Raw genomic sequence first — 25,286 nt, 5'->3', positions numbered from 1 at the left:
GGAGTTGCTTTAATAGTGAGGCAAGATGTAGCAAAGGCAGTCAGGAGCTATAATGCAAAGTCTGACCGAATAATATCAATCAGACTTCAGGAAAAGCCTATCAACATAAGCATCATTCAAGTTTATGCCCCAACTACAGATGCTGATGAGGAAGAAATTGAAAGTTTTTATGCCAGTGTTCAGGAAAAAATTGATCACACACCTAAACAAGATATGCTGATAATCATAGGTGATTGAAAAGCAAAAGTAGGAAACAAAGCAGAATCAAATGTTGTTGGCAGATTTGGGCTAGGAGCACAGAATGAAGCAGGAGAACGCCTTGTAGAATTCTGTGAAGACAACAATCTGTTCATTCCAAACACATGTTTCAGGCAACCAAATAGACGATTGTATACATGGACATCACCAGACGGCCAGTATAGAAATAAAATAGATTATATAATTGGAAGCAGAAGATGGAGAAGCTCTATTCTCTCGGCCAAAACAAGACCAGGAGCCTATCAGAGTATCAAGTTGGTTGTAATAATCTGACAAGTAACAGCTGTGTGAGAGCTGTCAGATCTTGGAGATCTGAGAGGCCAAAGATGATGTCAGCAGAAGCAATAGCCTTGCTGGTACCAAAGGGAACTGCAGGAATCTGGATCTGGGCAGTCTGCTGATGCAATGCTTGGGAAGGTCCACAGGTGGCCTTAATGCAGATCAGGTGCAGTAAGTGTATATAAGGCTATGTAACTGTGCTTCTGTAACTCACTCAAATACAAATCAATTACAGCCTGGAAGTAGTAGTGGAGAAGTGTACGTGATGGTATGTTTTATCTGTGCACTGTAAATAAAAGACACTGTTTCTTATAAAGCAAGACTGCTGGTGGTTATGTCCTGGAGGAACTCCTAAACCACTTGCTTCCACGTCAGAGCCGACTGCAGTACAGATTAACGTGAATTGTTAATATTGAAAATCAAGATAAAGCTAAAGAAAAACACCAAAACATTCATAGCTCCAAAATACAATCTAAACAATATTCCGGAAGAGTTTAAAGACCGTGTAAGGAACAGATTTGCATTACTGAGTTCAAGTGAATGTAAACCTGAAGAACTATGGGTGGAAACTTCGGACATTATCAAGGAAGAATGTGCAAAGACTATTCCTGTAGCCAAAAGAAAAGAAAAACCTCGATGGATGTCTGAGGAAACTCTTAAAATTGCCAGAGATAGACGAAAAGCAAAAGTAGAAGGTGACAGAAATAGAATAAAAAATCTAAGTGCAACTTTCTAGCGACTCGCACATAGAGACAAAGAGACCTATTATAATAACCAGTGTAAAGAAATAGAAGAGAACAACAAAAAAGGAAGAACAAGAGATCTGTTCCACAAGATCCAACAAATCAAAGGGAAATTGAAAGCACGATTAGACATGCTGAAAGATCAGCATGGAAATACATTAACTGAACAGGACAAAATAAAGAAAAGGTGGGAACAATACACTGAAGAACTATACAGAAGAGATGAAAGGATAAAAGATTCTTTCCAAGAAGAATCTTTTGAAGAAGAACCTTGGTTACTGATACCCCTTAATGGCCTTCCATTTAGAAAGGCAGGGTGTAAAACTGGAGGCAGCTGGCATGGCCCGCTCCTGACCTTCAAAGCACATTCTCCAAACCGAAAGTAGGTTCCCAGGATTGTAAATTATGGAAGGGCTGTGTTTGCTGTTTCAGCCCTCCTAGTTTTATAGGATAAAAGGATAAAAGATTCTTTCCAAGAAGAATCTTTTGAAAAAGAACCTACAGTTTTAGAAAGTGAAGTGAAAGCTGCATTGAGAGCAATCGGGAGAAACAAATCACCAGGAGCAGATGGAATATCAATAGAGCTATTCCAAGCCACAGAAACAGAGTCCATCAAAATCTTGACAAGAATATGCCAACAGATAGGGAAAACAAAACAATGGCCCACAGACTGGAAACGATCCATTTACATTCCAATTCCCAAGAAAGGAGACAAAGATTGCAGCAACTTTTGGACCATCGCATTTATTTCTCATGCAAGTAAAGTGATGCTCAAAATCTTACAGCAAAGGCTGTTACCATATATGGAACAAGAAATGCCTGATGTTCAAGCTGGTTTCAGAAAAGGAAGAGGCACTAGAGATCATATTGCAAATATACGCTGGTTACTGGAGCATACGAGAGAATTTCAGAAGAAAATCAGCTGGTGTTTCATTGATAACAGCAAAGCTTTTGACTGTGTGGATCACAAAAAGCTATGGCTGGTTTTAAAGGAAATGGGTGTGCCACTACATTTGATCGTTTTGATGCGCAACCTGTACTCTGGACAAAAGGCCACAGTTAGAACAGAATATGGAGAAACGGAATGGTTTCCAATTGGCAAAGGTGTCAGACAAGGATCTCTCTATCTCTTCAATCTATATGCAGAACATATAATTAGGAAAGGATTAGATTTCGATGAAGGTGGAGTAAAAATTGGAGGGAGGAACATTAATAATTTGAGACATGCTGATGACACTACATTATTCGCAGAAAATAGTGAAGATTTGAAAAGACTACTGCTGAAAGTTAAAAGAGAAAGTGCCAAAGCAGGACTACAGCTGAACATCAAGAAAACAAAAGTAATGACTACAGGAGAATTACAGAACTTTAAGGCTGACAATGAGGACACTGAAAATGTTCAAGACTTTCTATTCCTTGGCTCCACCATCAACCAAAAGGGAGACTGCAGCCAAGAAATCAGAAGGAGATTGAGACTGGGAAGGGCAGCCATGAAGGAGCTAGAGAAGATTTTGAAGTGTAAGGATGTGTCACTGGCCACCAAGACTAGATTAATTCATGCCATCGTATTCCCTATTACTATGTATGGGTGTGAAAGCTGGACAGTGAAGAAAGCTGATAGGAAGAAAATAGATTCCTTTGAAATGTGGTGTTGGAGGAGAATGTTATGGATTCTGTGGACTGCCAAAAAAACAAATCAGTGGGTTCTAGATCAAATCAAGCCTGAACTGACCCTAGAAGCTAAAATGACTAAACTGAGGCTATCGTATTTTGGTCACGACATGAGATGACAAGAGTCACTGGAAAAGACAGTCATGCTAGGAAACGTTGAGGGCAGCAGGAAAAGAGGAACACCCAACAAGAGATGGATTGACTCAATAAAGGAAGCCACAGCCTTCAATTTGCAAGATCTGTGCAAGGCTGTCAAAGACAGGACATTTTGGAGGACTTTCATTCAGAGGGTCGCCATGAGTTGGAAGCGACTTGACGGCACTTAACACACACACTGGTTGACATCTTCATCGAGTGATCCACTACCATCCCAAGATCCCTTTCTTGGTCTGTTGATGCCAATATCCCAAGATCTCTTTCTTGGTCTGTAGCTGCCAGCACAGATCCCATCAGTGTATATGTGGAGTTGGGATTTTTTGCCCCAGTATGCACCACTTAACACTTACTCACATTGAATCTCATTTGCCATTTTAATTCCTCCAGTTTGAAGAGATCCTTTTGGAGCTCCTGACAGTCCGATTTTGTTTTAACCACTCTAAATAATTTGATGTCATCTGCAAACTTGGCCACCTTGCTGTTCACTCCCAACTCCAGGTCACTGATAAACAGGTTGAAAAGCACTGGTCCCACCATAGACCCCTGAGGGACCTCACTGCTCACATCCCTCCTTTGTGAGAACTGACCAATGATTCCTACTCTCTGCTTCCTATTTTTCAGCCAGCTCTCAATCCACCATGACTATGAAGTCTGCTTAGCAGTCTTTGGTGACGGACTTCGTCAAAAGCCTTTTGGAAATCCAAATACGCCATGTCCACAGGCTCAATCCTGTCCACTTACTGACACTATCAAAACACTCTAAAAGATTAGTGAGACAGGACCTACCTTTACAGAAGCCACGTTGGGTTTTGCTCAGCAGAGATTGCCCTTCTATATACTTGATAATTCTATCTTTAATCACGCTTCCCATTAATTTACCTGGAACAGACATTAAGCTAACTGGCCTGTAATTTCCTGGGTCCCCCTGGAACCTTTTTTATAAATGAGTATTACCTTGGCCATTCTCCAGTCCTCTGGTACAAAGGCTGATCGAAGGGACATGTTACATCATCATTGTTAGAAGTTCAGCAATTTCCCATTTGAGTTCTTCAAAAACTCTAGGATGAATACTGTCTGGTCCTTGTGATTTGTTAGTTTGCAGTTTGTCTAGATGCTCTAGGACTTCCTGCCTTGTTACCACTATTTGCCCCAGTTCCTCATTCTCCCCTCTCCAAAACATGTGTTCAGGAGAAAATATCTACCCTATATCTGCAACAGTGAAGACAGAGGAGAAGAATTCATTTAGTTTCTCAGCAATCACGTTATCCTCCCATAGTGTTTCTGTATTCCCATTGTCATCCAATGGTCCAAGTGCTTCCTTAGCTGGTTTCCTACCCCTAATGTAATTTCTTATTGTTGATGTGTTTAACGATATGTCCCTCAAAATCTTTTTTTGAATCTCTGTTTGCTTGCATTTCCGTTGTGCAAGTTTGTGTTTAGTTTTGTTTGTCTCATTTGGGCAATCCTTCCAGTTTCTGAAGGAAGCTCCCCCCCCCCCCCCAAATACCTTCCTTCACCTTACCCATTAGCCATGGTGATAACCACTTGGACTTAATACCACCTTTTCTGACCTGCGGTATACAATCTATCCCCAAGCCTTTTCCAGAGATTTAACCCTCCTAACTGCTTTTTTCCATTTCTTTTTTTTTTTTACCAGGTTTATCATTTCCCTCTTTTAAAGTCAACGGTAATTGTGTGAGATTTCCCAGGCACTTTCCCACATACATATAAATTAAATTTGATGCCATGGTGGTCACTATTGCCAACTGGCTCAACTACATCCACATCCCGCACCAAGTCGCTGGCAGCACCATAGAGTATTAAGTCCAGGATCGCCTCCCCTGTGGCTGGGTCCACAACCCACTGTTCGAGGGCACAATCATTGAGGATATCTAGAAATTTTATTCCTTTGGCTTGACTGGAGCATGCATTCAGTCAATATGAGGGTAGTTAAAGTTTCCCATTATTACTGCTTCATCACCCTTGGATGCTTCCCCTATTTCATTCTCCATCTCTAGATCACCTTGAGCCTTTTGATCAGGGGGACGATAGAACGTCCCCAGTACTAAATTACCTTTGGGGCCCGGAATCGTCACCCACAAGGATTCTGTAGACGAGTCTGCCCTTTTTATGGTTTCTAGTTTATTAGACACTATGCCCTCCTCCATGTACATAGCAACACCCCCCTCCCAATACGCCCTTCCCTGTCCTTTCTATAGAGTTTGTATCCAGGGATGACCATATACCAGTGGTTGAAGAGATCTATTCCACAAGTTCCAAGAAATCAAAAGGAAATTTAAAGCATGCTTAAGCATGCTGAAAGATCAACATGGAAATACATTAACTGAACAGGCCCCCCAAAAAATGGGAACAATACACATTGAAGAATTATACAGAAGAGATGAGAGGATGACAGATTTCTTCCAAGAAGAATCTTTTGAAAAACCTATGGTTTTAGAAAAGGTAATGAAAGCTGCTCTGAGAGCGATTGGGAGAAACAAATCAGGAGCAAATAGAGCTCTTCCAAACCACAGCAATAGAGTCCATTCAAAATCTTAACAAGAATATGCCAACAAATATGGAAAACAAACAATGGCCTAAAGACTGGAAATGTCAATTTACTGACCAGTTCCAAAAATAGTCAAAACAGCAGCAACTATCGGACCATCACATTAACTTCTCATGCAAGTAAAGTGATGCTCAAAATCTTACGACAAGGACTATTACCATACATGGAATGAGAAATGCCTGATGTTCAAGCTGGATTCAGAAAAGGAAGAGGCACTAGAGATCATATTGCAAATTTACACTGAAAATTTCAGAAGGAAATCGGCTTGTGTTTCATAGATTACAGCAAAGCTTTTGATTATGTGGATCATGAAAAGCTATGGCTGGTTTGAAAAGAAATGGGTGTGCCACAGTATCTGATTGTTTTGACACGTGACTTGACTCTGGACAACAGGCTACTGTTAGGACACAATATGGAGAAACAGAACGGTTCCCAATTGGCAATGGTGCCTCACAAGGATGTATTATATTTCCTCACCTCTTCAATCTCTACGCAGAACATATCATAAGGAAAGCTGGATTACATTTAGATGAATGTGGAGTGAAAATTGGGGGGAGGAACATTAACAATTTGAGATATGCTGATGATACCACATTACTTGCAGAAAATAACAAAGACTTGAAATGACTTCTGCTGAAAGTTAAAGCAGAAAGTGCCAAAGCAGGTCTCTGCTTCCCCCAGGCAGAGGCAGCATAATCTCTAGTATTTGTAGGTAGCAGTTCGCTCAAAGTGTAAGGTTTTACATTGTATTAGTGCTGTGTGAGAAAAGAAAAATCTCCCTTTAAAATACTGCATGCTGGGTATTGTAATTTAATACTGGGCTAGGTCAGATGTTCCTGTATTTGTTCAGTGATTGGTTAGACATAATTCCTCTTCGTGGCAACTCCAGCTTGACGCCAGAAGGCTAACTGCCGGTTAACTGCTGTTTTTCCTCAACCAGGGTGTAATTTCGCAGATCTGTTCTGGATGGATGTAGAGTTAATAAGTTTGACTTAAGGCTGAGTAGAATTTTTTAATCACTTATATGCAGAGAGGTTGCCTCACAGCCTCGGGTCAGAAACAAGACTACAGCTGGACATACTTTTGTCAGAAACAAGACAAAAGTAATGACTGCTGGGAAATTACTCAACTTTAGAGCTGATGATGAGGAAATTCAGATTGTTCAAGGCTTTCTATTCTTAGACTCTACCATCAACCCAAAGGGAGACTGCAACCAAGAAATCAGAAGGAGATTGAGTCAGTGAGGGGCAGCCGTGAAAAAGCTAGAAAAGATTTCTAAGTGTAAGGATGTGTCACTGGCAACCATGATCAAGTTAATTCATGCCATACTATTCCCCTTTACTATGTATGGACAATGAAAAAAGCCAAAAGGAAGTAGATTCCTTTGAAATGTGGCGTTGGAGGAGAGTTTTATGGATACCGTGGACCACAAAAAAGATAAATCAATGGGTTCTAGATTGAATGAAGCCTGAACTCTCACCAAAAGCTAAAATAACTAAACTGAGGCTATTGTACTTTGTTCACAATATGAGAAGACAAGAATCTCTGGGAAAGACAATAATGCTAGGAAAAGTGGAAGAGCCAACATGAAATGGATCGACTCAATCAAGGAAGCCACAGCCCTTAGTTTGCAGGACCACAGAAAGGCTGTTAATGATAGGACTTTTTGGAGGACATTGGTTCATAGGGTCGCCATGAGTCGGAAAAGATTTGACGGCACTTAACACATAACACACACAAACCCATGGGTAGCAGCACCAGCAGGCAGCATCAGGAGAAGAACTCGGCCTCTGTGCCCTGTCTTTTGGCTCTCCAGGGCAGCTGATCAGCCACTGTGTGAAACAGGACGCTGGACTAGATGGATAACTGGAGTGATCCAGCAACACTTCTCTTCTATTCTTAAAGAAGAGAAATGGGATTCAATTCTTCAACGATTTCAGCTGAACATGCAGAAGCCCCATATTTTTTTCCCAGGGGAAGGAAGGTAGGAAGGTTCCTGTCGGGGGTGGGCAAAGGAGGCCAAAGTGCACCTCCCCGTACTTCCAAGCTTCCGAGAGATATTTCCAGACACACAGAACAGCATTCAAATATTTAGTGCTTTCCTTTTCTCATGCTGTAACATCCCCAGGTGCGGGAGTTCCATTCCTCCCTCTGTGGCAAAGGGAATTGTCTCCTGAAATTCAAGAATGTCAAAGGAAGATGCAATCCCCTCCCTTCTTTTCTGTGTGCATAATAAAAGAGAAACAATCCTTACCCAGAGAGGCAACAGTGTCATAATTTTCCTCTGTCACTTCCCAGAAGAGTTTTCTTTGGCCTGGATCCAGCAGAGCCCATTCCTCCTCTGTAAAGAACACGGCTACCTCCTCAAAGGACACTGGCGATCTCTGAAAGAGAAGAAGAGTTGGTTTTTATATGCCGACTTTCTCTCCCACAAGGGAGAATCAAACCCACTTACAATCACCTTCCCTTCCCCTCCCCATAACAGACACCCTGTGAGCTAGGTGGGGTTGAGAGAGTGTGACTAGCCCAAGGTCACCCAGCTGGCTTCAAGTGTAGGAGTGGGGAAACTAATGCAGTTCCCCAGATTAGCGTCCACAGCTCATGTGGAGAAGTGGGGAATCAAACCTGGTTCTCCAGATCAGTGTCCACCACTCCAGACCACCGCTCTTAACCACTACACCACGGTGGCTCCAACTCAGCTCAACCCAATAGACGAGAAATTGATCACTTTCGATCTTTCCCCTCCCTTCTTACAATCCATGTGGTTAAGTAAAGCTAGTTTAGCGGTTAATGACCATGCAGTGGTTCTCAACCTGAGGGTCGGGACCCCCAAGGGAGTCGCAAAGTGTTTTCTGGGGGGTCGCCGCCACTGTCCTGGGACAGCCCCCATCCTGGGCTGTCCAGGACTAACCCAGACGCCCTGTAACCCTGACCCGTCCGCCAGGGCAGGGAAGACCCCAAGCAGAGAGGTGAGGAACTGGCCGACCGATAGCCAGAAGGAGCCGGGCTGCAGAGATGCGGCGGCGTGCCTCCGCACACCAGCTGTAGCCCCGCTGCCCAGCTGAGAGGCGGGCGGGCCAGCCCTGGGCACGGTCGCACCTGCGCCGGGCGGATGATGCGGCAGGATGTGTGGGAGGCCGAGGAAGCTCCCCTGGCTCGGCCAGTTCAGGTCTCGGAGGAGAAGAGGGCGGTCCCCCTTGAGGCCACTACAGCCACGTTGTTTTTACTTTTAGCCACGCTCGGGTGGGGCGGGAGCTTCAGCCTGGAATCCAAGTGCGCATGTCTGTAGTGTGGCTTCGCTTTTCTGCCCTGAGTCATCAGTTCCGCTCTGCCCTGAGTCATCAGTTCAGCTCTGGCAAGGCCAAGGGGGAGAGAGTCGAGGTGCATGCGCAGTTCGGGATTTCCCCCTCGAGCGCGCTGGTTCAGTGATGCGCAGAATGAGCGGTGACTGGCAGAGGGGAGAAAAAAGCACGAAAAGTCCGAGCGGGATAAGCGGCCCTCGGCTCTTTCCTGGCCCTTCGCTCTCGTGAGGTGATTAAATGGAGCTCCGCTTTGAGGGATAACTGCAGTTCTGTGCACAAGCAGTGTCCCAGTCACAAGAGAGGGGGTTTCCTCGCGAGAGCCCGGCCTCCTTGGAAGAGTTTTTGGGGAGAGAGGGGAGGACAAGGAACGCAGTGCATGCTCAGAGGCACTCTTTCCTCCGTGCCAGGAAAGGTTGCCACGCCACACAGTCACAGCCGCTGCACAACAGGTGGTAGTACCGTTTGCTTGTTTGTTTTAAACTTTAAAATTTAAAGTAATTATATATATGGATACCCTGGACTGCCAAAAAAACAAATGTGTTTTCTTTATCCTATTGAAAATGTCATTTATGCAAATTTATGCAAATGTAACGAGGTTACTTGGCAGTTGTAAAAGGGGGTCGCAACTCAAAAAAGGTTGAGAACCACTGATATAAAGGATATTGATTTCCAGGAAGTACTGGTTTAGGCCTGCAGTGTGTGCTCTCCTCTACTATTTAACTTAGCTCCAATGATCACACATCAGTATGCATGCTACCTATCTATATTAAGAGTTCCAAGACATCACCACGCATTTACGCTGACTACATTTAACGTACTGCCATCTGCACGCCTGACAGGAAGGTACCAAAACTTCTGCCTAATTGTAAATGTTGTCCTTGCTCTGTTATCCTAATAGACATTGGCTCATGTGTTTTCCAAGTTAGATTTGATGAACAGGCACACTTGATTTATTGGAATCTCTGTTGACCAATAAGAAAATGTTCTCTGAGCGGACGTTTTACTCTGCTTCTGAATGGCCTGTGGGCTGTAATAAAGACCGACTTGACTTCAGACCAGGTGCCGAGTCAGAGAGCTTCTTGAGGATGTCGCTCATTGGAATCACACTCCAAAGGGAGCAACAGAAGGTTTTGAAAGGTCTTAGGAGCAAAATATGGCCAAACGCCTCCTTGGGGGTAGCCTGTGGAGCTCGCAAAAAGCAACACTGAGAATGGGGACCCAGTAAGGACAGACAATGAACCCTGCTGCATGTGACCAGGAGTTCACCTAAGTTTTAATAATAAAATAAACACAGGCTGGTTGCCTGGAACATGTTCAAGAGAGTGAAAACATAGAGTCCCCTTCTATGCTCCCTCCGGCCAAATCCTCTACTTTCACTTCTGTTCACAAGCGATTTCTCGCTGTCTCCTATTCTTACCCAAGAGCTGATAAGGAAATCCTGAACTCACCTTTCCTACAGACGTGCAAGAGTCAAATGCTCCCTCCAGCTGGGGGAAACAAGAGAGAAGAGAGGCCCTCTGGGGTTCCATATTGCAAATTTTTCCTTCTGCACCTCCAGGAAAAACAGCCCTTTGGACATCAACAACGGACAGGGTTGACCTCTCTGGTGCTTGCAAGGCCTTCCGGGAAATGTAGTTTCCTGCAACAGCAAGACACAAATGGAATGAAAAAGCCCAAAGCATCTGGGAATGTGGAAGAGAAGGTTTTGTTGTCCGTTTGTCAGTATGTGGGTGTCAGGCTTCAGTACCTCATTGCATCTCAGCAATAGAAAACTTCTTTCCAGATGTTGCAGAGAGTAAAGTTTTTATTAAGAAAGCAAATGGTTCGGCATGCCTATACAAACTTAAGGTTAGAATGAAGAAGATTGAGATACAGGACATCTTTATAGGAAAGACACACTAGAATTGATTACACTTAAAGGCTTTGAAATGCAAAACATCAGAGTTCTTTCAAACTTCAAAAGAAGTTAGGATTCCGGCCGAATCACACCTAGGAAGGCTTGCTTTGATGTGGGGGCCTCCTTGCCTCAGGCTCTTAACACCTCTCTTCCAACTGGAGAGACTTTCCCACGAGACACTTTTTATCCAGGGCACGGCTAGGTGCCCTCGCTGACAGTGGGGCAGCTTCATATGTACATCAATAAATAAATCTTTGCTGTTTTCTGAAACCCCGTTTCAGTGATCTGTGTACTCTTCGGGCTCAATACAAAACCTGCCTCACATAAGAGACCCAAAACTTTTCCTTTTGTTACCTTAAGAACATCTTGTCACTAAGGGGAAGGTTTATACCACACAAAAGCAAAAAGGAAATAATGTGGAACCAGGAACACAGTGGAAAATGAGGTGCCCCCTAAACGTTTTGCTAAACGTGGAAGCAATCGTAATCCCCAGATCCCACCCCGAGCCAAGGGCTTCTTGCATTGGAACCTACGATTAATGGTGGAACACAGAACTCAAGTGTCTCAAAACTGGCCACTCGCCGGAAATGTAATAAGGAAATAGGCTCATTTCATCATATGTGGTGGACTTGTGAAAAAGCCAAAAGAATTTGGGATGTGATATACAATCAAATAAGGTTGATTTTACAGCAAAATGTGCCGAAAACACCTGAGATTATGCTATTAAGTATGGTGCCGGACACTATTTTTACCCAAAGAACATTTTTGATTTATGCTACCACTGCAGCAAGATTGATATATGCAGCTAAATGGAATACGGTGGAAATACCAGACAACAAAGAATGGATACAAAAGATGCTGGAACTGATGGAAATGGCAAAACTTACAGCGGTTCTTGTAGGTTATCCGGGCTGTGTAACTGTGGTCTTGGAATTTTCTTTCCTGACGTTTCGCCAGCAGCTGTGGCAGGCATCTTCAGAGGAGTCACACTGAAGGACACACTGTCCTTCAGTGTTACTCCTCTGAAGATGCCTGCCACAGCTGCTGGCGAAACGTCAGGAAAGAAAATTCCAAGACCACAGTTACACAGCCCGGATAACCTACGAGAACCAATGAACTCTGACCGTGAAAGCCTTCGACAATATTTTAAAACTTACAGCATTGATAAATCAAAAAGACAATGCACAGTTTTTGGGAGTATGGGAGGCTTGGAGAATTTATTGTGAAAATGATTTTCAAATGGGACTGTTTAAAGGTTACTCTGATCTAATCCTTTTTTATAATCTGTTTATTATCATATAGGTAATTTTTTAATAACGGAATGTATGTTCTGATGAAATATAAGTATAGCCTATATGTATTTATGAAATGATAATATTTCATTAGATAATACAATATTGGGTTTAGTATTGTCATGCAAAAGAGTATACATTTTATTTTTAGATGGAAGGGGGGTGAAGGGGAGATCAAAATGTCAATTAATTTAAAGTATAATGTATTATCAACAATGTTATTTGTTTTTTAAAAAATGTTAAAGAACACTTTTTTATTGTTGGATGATGGATTGAAATATTATGGAAAATAATAAAAATTAAAAAAAAAAAATGGCCACCCGCCTCAGGATGATGTGACTCTCAGTGCCAGAAAGGAATTGAATCAGACCATCCTGCCACGGATTCACTCTTCTCCATCACTCTGTTCTTGGAAACAATGGAAGTGAAGGCTGCCTGTTTGCAGCAGGCAGAAATCATCACAAAATATAAGAGCACAATGAGCTATGGGGCTGGCAAGGGGCATAAGCAGGTCAGACCTGTAGCACATAGATCATAGAATCATAGAGTTGGAAGGGACCATCAGGGTCATCTAGTCCAACCCCCTGCACAATGCAGGAAACTCACAACTACCTCTCCACCCACACACACCCAGTGACCCCTACTCCATGCCCAGAAGATGGTCAAGATGCCCTCCCTCTCAATATCTGCTTAAGGTCATAGAATCAGCATTGCTGACAGATGGCCAGGGAAGGAGAGCTTACCACCTCCCAAGGAAGCCTGTTCCACTGAGAAACCGCTCTGTTAGAATATTCTTCCTAATGTCTACATGGAAACTCTTTTGATTTAATTTCACGCCATTGGTTCTGGTCCGACCCTCTGGGGCAACAGAAAAAAACTCAGCACCCTCCTCTATATGACAGCCCTTCAAATACTTGAAGATGGTTGTCATATCCCCTCTCAGTCTTCTCCTCTTCAGGCTAAACATACCCAGCTCCTTCAACCTTTCCACATAGGACTTGATCTCCAGACCCCTCACCATCTTTGTTGCCCTCCTCTGGACATGTTCCAGCTTGTCTATATCTTTCCTAAACTGCGGTGCCCCAAACTGAACACAGTCCTCTAGGTGAGGTCTAACCAGAGCAGAGTAAAGTGACACCATCACTTTGCGTGATCCGGACACTCTACTTCTGTTGATGCAGCCCAAGACTGCATTTATATAGGGCTACTAGCCATAGTGACTGAAGTGAACCTCCATATTCAGAGGCAGTAAACCCCACAACACCAGTGCCAGGAGGCAGCTTCAGGAGCAGTGCTTGGCCTCTCTAGTGAGTCTGTCTGACTCTCCAGCGCAGACACTATATAAACAGGATGCTGGGCTAGATGGACAACTGGACTGTGGGAGCTGAGTTTTGAGTGATTGCAGTGGAATAAACAAAAGCCATGCTTTGTTTTCCAGGGGAAGGAGGGTAGAAATGTAGAAACGTGAGGGTGGAAATCTACAACTCTAGCCTCCCCCCTCATTCCCACATTGACTCTTAGGGCATTTTCACACAGCCCAAATAATGCACTTTCAATCCACTTTCAGTGCACCTTAACGATCACTTGCAAGTCGATTTTGCCAGTTCACACAATACAATCCACCTTCAAAGTGGATTGAAAGTGCATTCTTTGGGCTCTGTGAAAGTGCCCTTACTCTGTGCCCAGAGGAAGGCAAGAAACCTCCAGGATCTCTGGGCCAATATTGTCTGGAGGAAAATTCCTTTCTGAACTAGCTCTGGATAAATGATTAGGGACTGTGGTCTATACTGCTGTGTTTGGCTTCTGGTAAGCAGGGTCCTATTTAAGTGATTTCTGTACCACTCAGTGTGTCAGGTGAATTCTTAAGCTATGCTTCAGCTCTTCCTGGTGGTTCCAGACTTCTAAAATCCTAGTGCCTCTGGGCTACTGAATGTCCCATTTTTTGTGACTGCAGTGGATCACTATGTGGAATCTGCCTTGAGTCCCTGTGAGAAATAAATAAAGAACTGAAATCTCCCATGACCTCTATGTCCCATCTCTTTGCAAATGTTGTAATCTGGTTTGAGTATATCATCCAAGTCCTTCGCCTGGCCTGGTGGTCTATAACAGACCCCTACCATATTATCACTATTATTTCTTATTCCTTTTACTTTTACTCAGAGAATCTCAACTAACCTTCCCTGCTGATTCATGTATTTTCTCACCACTATATACATCCTTGAAGTATAGTGCTACTCCTCCCCACTTCCTTGTCTATTCCTTTTAAACAAGTTGTACCCCTCAACCCTAATATTCCAGTTGTGAGTCTCATCCCACCAAGTTTCAGTAAGGTAGGAGATTTCCTGTCTCGGGTGGGGGCAAAGAAGGCCAAAGCTCACTTCCTTGTTCTTCCAAACTTCCACAGGCATATTCCCTGAACTGCACAACAGGGAGGACAGAAGGGATCCCCCCTCCACCATCCATCTTGGTCTCCATTAATTCTCTTAAGATTCCCTGATCTTCTACAGTAAAGGGGAAACATGCATGAACACATGAAGCTGCGTTCTACTGAATCAGACCCTTGGTCCACCAAAGTCAGTATTGTCAGCTCAGACCAGCAGCGGCTCTCCTGTGTCTCAGGTAGAGGTCACCTACTTGCCTGGTAACTTTAACTGCAGATGCCGGGGATTGAACCTGGGACCTTCTGCATGCCAAGCAGAGGCTCTACCAATGAGCCACAGCCCCTCCCTGTGCCCAGCTTCGCTCTCACTGGGCCCTGCTCTGAACAGGACATGGAAGAGCAGAACATTACAAGGAAAAGGAGCTCTGCCACTCAGCCAAGGCCCCTCCCTCCTCAGGTCCAGTCAAATTGACAAGGCCATTCCTTGCCTCCTCCCATTAGACTCAGTCACTCAAACAAAGGACTGTGGGAGAGCCACTCCATGTCAAAGTAGAAAGGCAAAAGAAGAAAACAGGGGCCGCCAGGATTTGCTAGCAGGAACCTAACTGGATATTGACTATCCCAATCAGAGCCCTCCTCATTGACACATTTCTCTCCACAGCATCAATGTACTGGCATCAATACATTCATCCCCAGTTGTGGGAGCTCTGTTCTTTCTTCTGTGGCAAACAGAACTATGTTCTGAAATTCAAGAGGGCCAAAGGAAGATGCCAGCCTCTCCGTTCCCTTCCGTCTTCATGGTAAAAAGGAAAAGATCCTTACCCACTGAGCCCACAGTCTCGTAATTTTCCTCCATAACTTTCCAGTAGAGCTTTCTTTGGCTGGGATCCAGCAGAACCCATTCCTCCTCCATAAAGAACACGGCTACCTCCTCAAAGGACACTGGTGATCTCTGAAAGAGGAAAATATGGCATAGTTGATCTTCTATTCCTTTCTCTGAGCATTTAAGAGTGAAAGAAGAACCCCATTGACTAGTCAATTGAGTAAAATAATGCAATACCTCAAACCGATGGTAAGAAAAATTGTGTTCTTTTTCCCAGCCCCTGACAGGTATAATATACTTTTAGTTTTATTTAAAAGAAGTAGAAAAATAACAGAAGGGGGAACTCTAAACCCAGCAACAACAACAAAAGTACACACAGAGACAAATAACTACAATGGTGGCAGATCTACCATTAAGTCTCTATAAAACATTTTCAAAGATCTAAAAATAAGTCCATACGCAGTAGTCGCCTATATGCCATGCAGTTAAATACTGATAAACTTCTAAGGTCCTCAATCCATTGATTTATCAGAGATGGACATTTATTTCTCCATTGCTGTAGTCAGGCCACAGAGGGTCCATTTCATTGACATCCAAGAAATAGGCAGATTGTTTTTTAAAATGTTTAAAAAACATTTTAAAAAACACTGGAGACACTGTCCTTCAGTGTTACTCCTCTGAAGATGCCTGCCACAGCTGCTGGCGAAACGTCAGGAAAGAAAATACCAAGACCACGGTTACACAGCCCGGATAACCTACAAGAACCAATGAACTCTGACCGTGAAAGCCTTCGACGATATTTTAAAAAACAATCAAACGAACATTTAAATACAAAACTGATGCAAGTAATAACTTCCTCACACAAAGACCAAATGACTGGACACCCAAAGCCTACTTCCGCTATAAGAGCAAACTATGGCCAAACACTTCTTTAGGGATTAGCCCGTGGAGAGTGCAAAGAAAGGAACACTGTGAGCTAAGGTGGCCCAGTAAGAACAGACAAAGAAGGCTGCTGGATCAGACCAAGGGTCCATCTAGGTCAGGGATCCCCAGCATGGTGCCTGTTGGCCCAACAGTACCTGCTTACACCCTTTTCTGGTGCCTGACAAGTGTTTTTAGGAAGTGGGTGTAGCAAGGTAGGGTATCTGCCCTGCAAGGGTTCTGATGGACTATTGGAGATTTGATTGGCGGGGCAGATTGACCGGTGGGGCACAAGGATCTCCACTGCGCGACTGAAGTTAAGCCGTGGTAGCCAATTTGTGGCTGGCTCTGCCTCCTGCAGCTGCCACTTTGCTGCTGCGCCCACCATGATGTGTCAGTACTCCCAACTTGGCCAGAGGGCTCAAAAGGGTTGGGGGGGGGACCCCTGGCCTGGGTGCCAAGGACAGAATAAACGCAGGGCTGGTGGCTTGGAGCACGTTCGAGTGGGGGGGAAACACCATCACCACCTCCACCCCCAGGTCTTGCCCAGGGAAGCCCCCCACCCCTCTCTCCATGATCCCTCCGTCCAGCTCCATTGCAGAAACGCTGGGCTCCGTTGCTCCTCCATTGGAGCAATCTTGCACCCCATTGCAGAAGCGCTGGGCTCCGTTGCTCCTCCATTGGAGCAATCTTGCATCCCAGTGCAGAAACGCTGGGCTCCGTTGCTCCTCCACTGGAGCAATCTTGCACCCCATTGCAAAAACGCTGGGCTCCGTTGCTCCTCCACTGGAGCAATCTTGCACCCCATTGCAGAAACGCTGGGCTCCGTTGCTCCTCCATTGGAGCAATCTTGCACCCCATTGCAAAAACGCTGGGCTCCGCTGCTCCTCCACTGGAGCAAACTTGCACCCCATTGCAAAAACAAAGAGCTCCGTTGCACCCCATTTAAACAATCCGGCACCCCGTTGCAGGACTGTTTCCTCTCTCTTCCTCCCCAATCTCGCCCAAGATCCGCTTTAGGAAACCTGCCACCCACCTTCCCCGCAGCCGCGCAGGAGCCCGATCCTCCCTCCATGGTCTCCAGACCTCTGTCTCCCGCTCCGGGGAAAACCCGCCCTCCGGACACCGAGAACAGGTGAGGTTGGTCCCCGCAGTGCCTTCTGGGAAATGTAGTTTTTAGCCGCAACCAGACCCAGGCGGAATAAAGGAAGAGGAGCTGGGGGATGGATGCCCCACGCCGGGTTGGGGAATTCCAGAGATTTGGCGGGGGTGCCTGGGGTGGCAGGGGTTGGGGGGGACCAAGGTGGGGTGCAATTAGGGTTGCCAACCCCATTTAATGCATTTCATTGTGTATTGTTGATGCTTGCTTTGTAATTGTTCAAGACTTTCTATTCCTTGGCTCCACCATCAACCAAAAGGGAGACTGCAGCCAAGAAATCAGAAGGAGATTGAGACTGGGAAGGGCAGCCATGAAGGAGCTAGAAAAGATTTTGAAGTGTAAGGATGTGACTCTGGCCACCAAGACTAGATTAATTCATGCCATCGTATTCCCTATTACTATGTATGGGTGTGAAAGCTGGACAGTGAAGAAAGCTGATAGGAAGAAAATAGATTCCTTTGAAATGTGGTGTTGGAGAAGAGTGTTACGGATTCCGTGGACTGCCAAAAAAACAAATCAGTGGGTTCTAGATCAAATCAAGCCTGAACTGACCCTAGAAGCTAAAATGACTAAACTGAGGCTATCGTATTTTGGTCACGTCATGAGACGACAAGAGTTACTGGAAAAGACCGTCATGATAGGAAAAGTTGAGGGCAGCAGGAAAAGAGGAAGACCCAACAAGAGATGGATGGACTCAATAAAGGAAGCCACAGCCTTCAATTTGCAAGATCTGAGCAAGGCTGTCAAAGATAGGACATTTTGGAGGACTTTCATTCATAGGGTCGCCATGAGTCGGAAGCGACTTGACGGCACTTAACACACACACACACACAGACCCAGGCGGAATAAAGGAAGGGGAGCTGGGGGATGGATGCCCCACGCCGGGTTGGGAAATTCCAGAAATTTGGCGGGGGTGCCTGGGGTGGCAGGGGTTGGGGTGGCAGGGGTTGGGGGGGACCAAGGTGGGGTGCAATTAGGGTTGCCAACCCCATTTAATGCATTTCATTGTGTATTGTTGATGCTCGCTTTGTAATTGGTTCTTGTAGGTTATCCGGGCTGTGTAACCGTGGTCTGGGAATTTTCTTTCCTGACGTTTCGTGTCCTTCAGTGTGACTCCTCTGAAGATGCCTGCCACAGTTGCTGGTGAAACGTCAGGAAAGAAAATTCCAAGACCACGGTCCCGCAGCCCGGATAACCTACAAGAACCAATGAACTCTGACCGTGAAAGCCTTCGACAATATCTTGCTTTGTAAGTTGCCTTGATTTCCTGTAAAGTGGAAAGACCGCTAACAAATGCGTTCAATGGCGTAGCTTTCACCCACAGAACAGGCTTCCTGAGGAGGCAGGGATTTGGCTCTTGTTGTTTTTAGAAAACACTGCAAGGCCGTTTTATTCATTAGGGGTTTTAACATAGTGCTGGCTACATAGCTTTTTTTTGGGGGGGGGGAGTTATAATTGCATTTTCATTGTACTTTGTGTCTTCTAAAATGTGGCGTTAAGCCACAAAGAAAAGTGCATACTGAGATAAGCAAGCAAGACATTGCCACTGTTCAACCACCACCACCCCACAAAAGCCAGTGTTGTGTAGAGTTCTTCAACAGTGGAATCAGTTATCTAGGGAGGTGGTGAGCCCCCACTCACTTTCAAGTATCATTCCACTGTGAGCTGTGGCTCACGAAAGCTCATCCCCTACCAGAAAATATTTTTGTTAGTCTTTAAGGTGCTACTGGACTCTGGCCCTTTTTGACTACAAGTATCATTCCAGTCAGAGTTGGTTGCTGAGTATCCTGTCTGTCCGGACCTGGGTGATTCTCTGGTTCTGTGCTTGCTCTGACCCGTACAAGCGGTCAGGTCAGGTCTTTGATTGTGTCTTTGGTTTAGGCGTTCGTATGTGCTAGGCCAGTGATGGCGAACCTTTTAGAGACCGAGGGCCCAAACTGAAACCCAAAACCCACTTATTTATCGCAAAGTGCCAACACAGCTAGAAGTCCACATGGGGCTAGGGGTTGCCAGGTCCCTCTTTGCCACCTGCGGGAGGTGTTTGGGGCGGAGCCTGAGGATGGTGGGGTTTGGGGAGGGACTTCAATGCCATAGAGTCCAATTGCCAAAGCGGCCATTTTCTCCAGGGGAACTGAAATAGCAGATCTCCTGCTACTACCTGGATGTTTTCAATTATGTATTGGCAACCCTGCATGGGCAGCCGAGCGGGGAAACGAAAGCAGCTGGAGCATATCCCCCATCCCTTCAGTTTGGTTCTTTTTCCAACAGTTATCTTCATACGAATTAAAAAAGACTGTTATGCAGGGGGGCTGATGGTGGGGACAGCCCTCTGCACGCGCTCAGAGGCACTTTCGGTTGCATGAACGAGCAGAGTGGAAACCTGAGCTAAGCGAAGGGCTTGGCTCCAGCACAAACGCCAGGCGGGCCCCCGTTCGGCCCTCACCACCAACCCCCTGCGCTGCAGTCACCAACCAGCCTGCCGCAGACGGCCGCCCAGGCAACCCACTCCCGGTTCAGCCCCGTCCCGGCTCCACCATTTCCAGTCCTCGGCAGAAGGCTCATCACTGCCTTCACTTCCGGAGCGCGCAGCCGGCGACTGTGGAGAAGGCACTGGGAAGGAGTCCGGAGCTTCCCAGAGGAGAAGCTGGTCCCCAGCCTCCTCAGCTGGGGGAACGAACTCAGGCAAACTCTGTGCTGGGGTGACGGCTCGCGTGCCCACAGAGAGGGCTCTGAGTGCCACCTCTGGCACGCGTGCCATAGGTTCGCCACCACTGTGCTAGGCTATGCCCCCCCACCCCCGGGGTCTGGCTATTGCCTGTTGCTGTTCTCACTCTTCCTATGTCCCCCTCCCTGTGCCTCGACCTTGAGCACGCTTACGAGCTGTAGGATGTTTTGCTTCGCTTCTCCCTCAGATGCTGCTATCAGTTCTTTCCCAAGCTTGTTAGGGGTGCACCTGCGCTGAAGTCATACTTGTAGTTTTGCCTGGTAACGGATCTGTTTTTTTTTTAATATAATTTTTATTGCTTTTTTATAATTACACAAAAAATAAACAAAAATAAAATCATAATACAATACAAACAAAAAAAAATACAAAATCACACAGAGAGCACTATTACATCCAGTACAAATACAATGTATGTTACACTTCATAAAATATAGTGCCCAAATCTCCACCACCCACCTTTGTGCCCTCCACCCTTGGACTCCCGGAGTGGTGTTATGACAGTATTTAAAAATCTATTATAATATTCATTTATTAAAAACACATTAATCTATAATTCATTAACTATAGCTGTAAAATCCATTTTTGCCAATTTATCCCAATATGCCTGATAACGGATCTGTCATGTGGTGTGGTTATGTTTTAAGGTATGCTCTGAGCAATGTCCCGCCATTAGTGGCTTTGAACCTGTAAGCGTGCCTAGCTATACCTGATGCTTCTTCAATAAAGTTTACCTGCTTCTGATTGGACTGTCTGAGCGTGTGGCTTTTTGGGAATTGCCCAGGCTGGCTGGAGAACCTCACACTGTCCCAGTTATGGGGGGAAACAATGTCTGCAAAGTAAGGGAACTTTAAGTCACAAAAACTGTACATCTTTATTACAACATGGAGTGAGCAATGAACTTCGTGGTAAATGGGCACAGAAAGGGGAGAGTACAAAACATTTCAAGACCTTTGGAAACATTTCGAAATACAGTTACAACTTTTATCTTGTCACTAAATTAAAGAAGAACTGCAAGAGGATTATGACAATGGTCTTTAGCACCTTCACGGTTGTCTGAAGTCACAGGTCCTTATTAGCCAACACACCAGAGAAACAAGAAGGAATTAGAAACTTTGTACATGCCATTTGAAAAGTAACATTGGTCTAATATCGGATACACTACTTACAAGCTAACAAAGATATTGACAGAGCAATCGGTTTAGGATTGCATTGCTGGACTATCAACTTGCACAAGTAACATAGCTTCTACCAAGATTTATTTCTGGTCAGTATTACAATAGCAAGGGTTAAACACGTAAAACACCTGGAGGCCCAAAGAAATACCCACCACAGAAGAACGGGAAAAAGAAATGTGCAACTAAATCATTTTAGCTCAACTGACTTACTCTACGAGAACAAAGAAAAGCAAACAAAAACGCCACCTCTTTAATGAGAACTGGCAACCTTTGTTAACTTGCACTGAGATCATGTATCCTTTTTTTAAACAATCTGAAGGCAGACTCTGAAATATTTATAACAAAAAGAGCTTCACCACCTTCCATTTTGAGTTAAAGTGGCTTGAATCCCATTGCTCTACTTAATTAAGCACATGTAGCCTCTGTTTTGTGTTCAGAGCCATCATGGTATAGTGGTTAAGAGCGGTGATTTGGAGCGGTGGACTCTGATTTGGAAAACCGGGTTCGATTCCCCACTCCTCCACATGAGCAGCGGAGGCTAATCTGGTGAACTGGATTTGTTTCCCCTCTCCTACGCATTAAGCCAGCTGGGTGACCTTGGGCTAGGCACACTTTCTCAACCCCACCTACCTCACAGGGTGTCTGTTGTGGGGAGGGGAAGGGAAGGTGATTGTAAGCAAGTTTGATTCTTCCTTAAGTGGTGGAGAAAAGCTGGCATATAAAAACCAACTCTTCTCCTTCAAAATGGAGAACAGGTAACACAGGACAGAAGCATCATCAGCTCTTCTTCCAACAGAGGAATGGCTCAAAGGTACTTTGGGATTGTTTCCCCATAGAAGCGAGGAAGAGAACGCAAAGAGTTTATTCTACATTGAGAGCAAACAAAAGCAGATTCTTGAGAAAGACTTGAATATTTAAGACCAAACCTATTGGCCCTCCTTCCCAGGAGGGCCAACTGCATGTGCGTTCCAAAGGCAGGAGCAAAGAAAAAGAGGGCTGTACCAATGACCAGAACAAGAACAAGCAAAAGAACGATTGGTACAGTGTGAAGTATAATGTATTCAGCTTGAAAATCCCTACATGTTTTCCCTATGCTTCATCAGTGGGGATTTGTAAGAATATATATTCTTATTTATATTTAACCAAGTCTCAAGAATGATACACACATGTATCCTCTAAAATACATCTCACACATTTTGAGACTAAAGCTCTTGGCCCTGATGGATTAAATGAAAGTTTAGGTTTGCTATCGCTCATAGAATCATAGAGCTGGAAGGGACCTCCAGGGTCATCTAGTCCAACCCCCTGCACAATGCGGGAACTTCACAACTACCTCCTCCCCACATGAGATAAAAACCATGCCCAGCTCAGTTTCTTTTCTTTGAAGCTCAACTGATGTGGGAACTTCCTGGCAATGCTATTCTACAGGTTAGCTATATTCCACTTCCTAACCTATGTGTATCTGTGAGGCTAGTCTGTCCCTTTGTTTAAGGACGTTTATGATTCAATGTACATTTTATAATGTGTTTTCAGAAAATGAACCTGTGAGGCAAATGAAATTGATTTATTCAATACGCACCAGCTTCTGGCTATTAGGACATCAACCTATCAGCTACATTTCTTACATTGTTCAGAAAGAAGAGTTGGTTTTTACATGCCACCTTCCTCTACCTTAAGGAGCCTCAAAGCGGCTTAAAATCACAATCCCTTCCTCTCCACACAATAGGCACCTTGTGAGGTAGGTGGGGGCTGAGAGAGTACTGAGAGAACTGTGACTGGCCCAAGGTCACCCAGCAGGCTTTATGTGGAGGAGTGGGGAACCGAACCCAGTTCTCCAGGTTAATGTGGAGGAGTGGGGCATAAAACCATTAAAGGTTAAAACTGAAGGTTCCAAAGCCGGATTACAGGTGAATAGCAAAAAGATAAAAGTAATGACTACTGGGTAATTACACAACTTGAAGACTGACAATAAAGCAATTGAAATTGTTAAAGATGTCCTACTGCTTGTCTCATTCATCATCCAAAAGGGAGACTGCAACCAAGAAATCAGAAGAAGATTGAGATTGGGAAGGGCAGCCACAAAAGAGCTAGAAAAGATCCTGAAATGTAAGCATGTGTCACTGGAGACCACAGTATTCTCCATTACTATAAGTTGAACAATGATGAAAGCTGACAGGAAGATAGTTGATTCATCTGAAATGTGGTGTTGGAGGAGTTGTACGGATACTGTGGACTGTCAAAAAGGCAAATAAGTCGGTTCTCGATCAAATCAAACCTGAACTTTCCCTAGAAGCTATGACAGCTAGACTGAGGCTTTCGTACTTTGGTTACATTGTGAAAAAGACAATAGTCATTGGGAAAGACAATCATACTAGGAAAAATTGAAGGTAGAGGGAAGACGCAACAGGAGATGGATTGACTCAATCAAAGAAGCCACGGCCCTCAGTTTGCAAGATCTGAGCAAGGCCGTTAATGATAGGACGTTTTGGAGGTCATTAATTCATGGGGGTCACTATGAGTCAGAATTGACTTGATGGCACTTAAGAACATAATGGCACATTAGAATATAAGAAAGGCCATGCTGGATCAGACCAAGGTCCATCAAGTCCAGCAGTCTGTTCACACAGTGGCCAACCAGGTGCCTCTAGGAAGCCCAAAAACAGGACAACTGCAGCAGCATTATCCTGCCTGTGTTCCAAAGCACCTAATATAATAGGCATGCTCCCCTGATCCTGGAGAGAACAGGTATGCATCATGACTAGTATCCATTTTAACTAGTAGCCATGAATATCCCTCTCCTCTATGAACATGTCCGCTCCCTTCTTAAAGCCTTCCAAGTTGGCAGCCATCACCACATCCTGGGGCAGGGAGTTCCATAATTTAACTATGTGTTGTGTGAAAAAATACTTATAGAATCAAAGAGTTGGAAGGGGCCATACAGGCCATCTAGTCCAACCCCTCTGCTCAGTGCAAGATCAGCCTAGAGCATCCCTGACAAGTATTTGTCCAGCCTCTGCTTAAAGACTGCCAGTGAGGGGGAGCTCACCACCACCCTAGGTAGCTGATTCTACTGTCAAACAACTCTTACTGTAAAAAATTTTTTCCCTAATATCCAGCCAGTATCTCAATTTAAACCCATTATTGTGAGTCCTATCCTCTGCTGCCAACATGTCCCCCCTCAATTTTCTCTTCTCCAGACTAAACATTCCCAACTCCCTTAACCTTTCCTCACAGGGCTTGGTCTCCAGGCCCCTTATCATCTTCGTCACTCTCCTCTACACCCGCTCAATTCCTTTTATCTGTTTTGAATCTCTCACCTTCCAGCTTCAGCAGATGACCCTGCGTTCTAGTATTATGAAAGAAGGAAAGCTTCTCCCTGTCCACTCTCCATACTGTGCATAATTTTATAGACCTCTATCATGTCTCCCCTTAACCACCTTCTTTCCAAGCTAAACAGCCCTAAGCGTTTTAATTGCTCCTCATAGGGCAGTTCCTCTAGTCCCCTGATCATTTTGGTTGCTCGTTTCTGCACCTTCTCAAGCTCTGCAATATCCTTTTTGAGGTGTGGTGACCAGAACTGTACACAGTATACCAAGTGTGGACTCACCATAGATTTGTACAAGAGCAGTATGATAGCATGATATGAGCTCCGTGGCGCAGAGTGCTAAGCCGCAGTACTGCAGTCCAAGCTTTGCTTACGATCAAGGGATCGACCTGAGTTCAATCCCAACAGAAGTTGGTATCAGGTAGCTGGCTCAAGGTTGACTCAGCCATCCATCCTTCCAAGGTCGGTAAAATGAGTACCCAACTTGCTGGGGGTAAAGGGAAGATGATTGGGGAAGGCACTGGCAAACCACCCTGTAAACAAAGTCTGCCTAGAAAACGTTGGAATGTGACTTCACCCCATGGGTCAGGAATGACCCGCTGCTTGCACAG

Source organism: Euleptes europaea, chromosome 1 (genome assembly GCF_029931775.1).
Source record: "Euleptes europaea isolate rEulEur1 chromosome 1, rEulEur1.hap1, whole genome shotgun sequence".
In the NCBI taxonomy this organism is placed as follows: domain Eukaryota; kingdom Metazoa; phylum Chordata; class Lepidosauria; order Squamata; family Sphaerodactylidae; genus Euleptes; species Euleptes europaea.
This window is presented reverse-complemented; position numbering follows the sequence as displayed.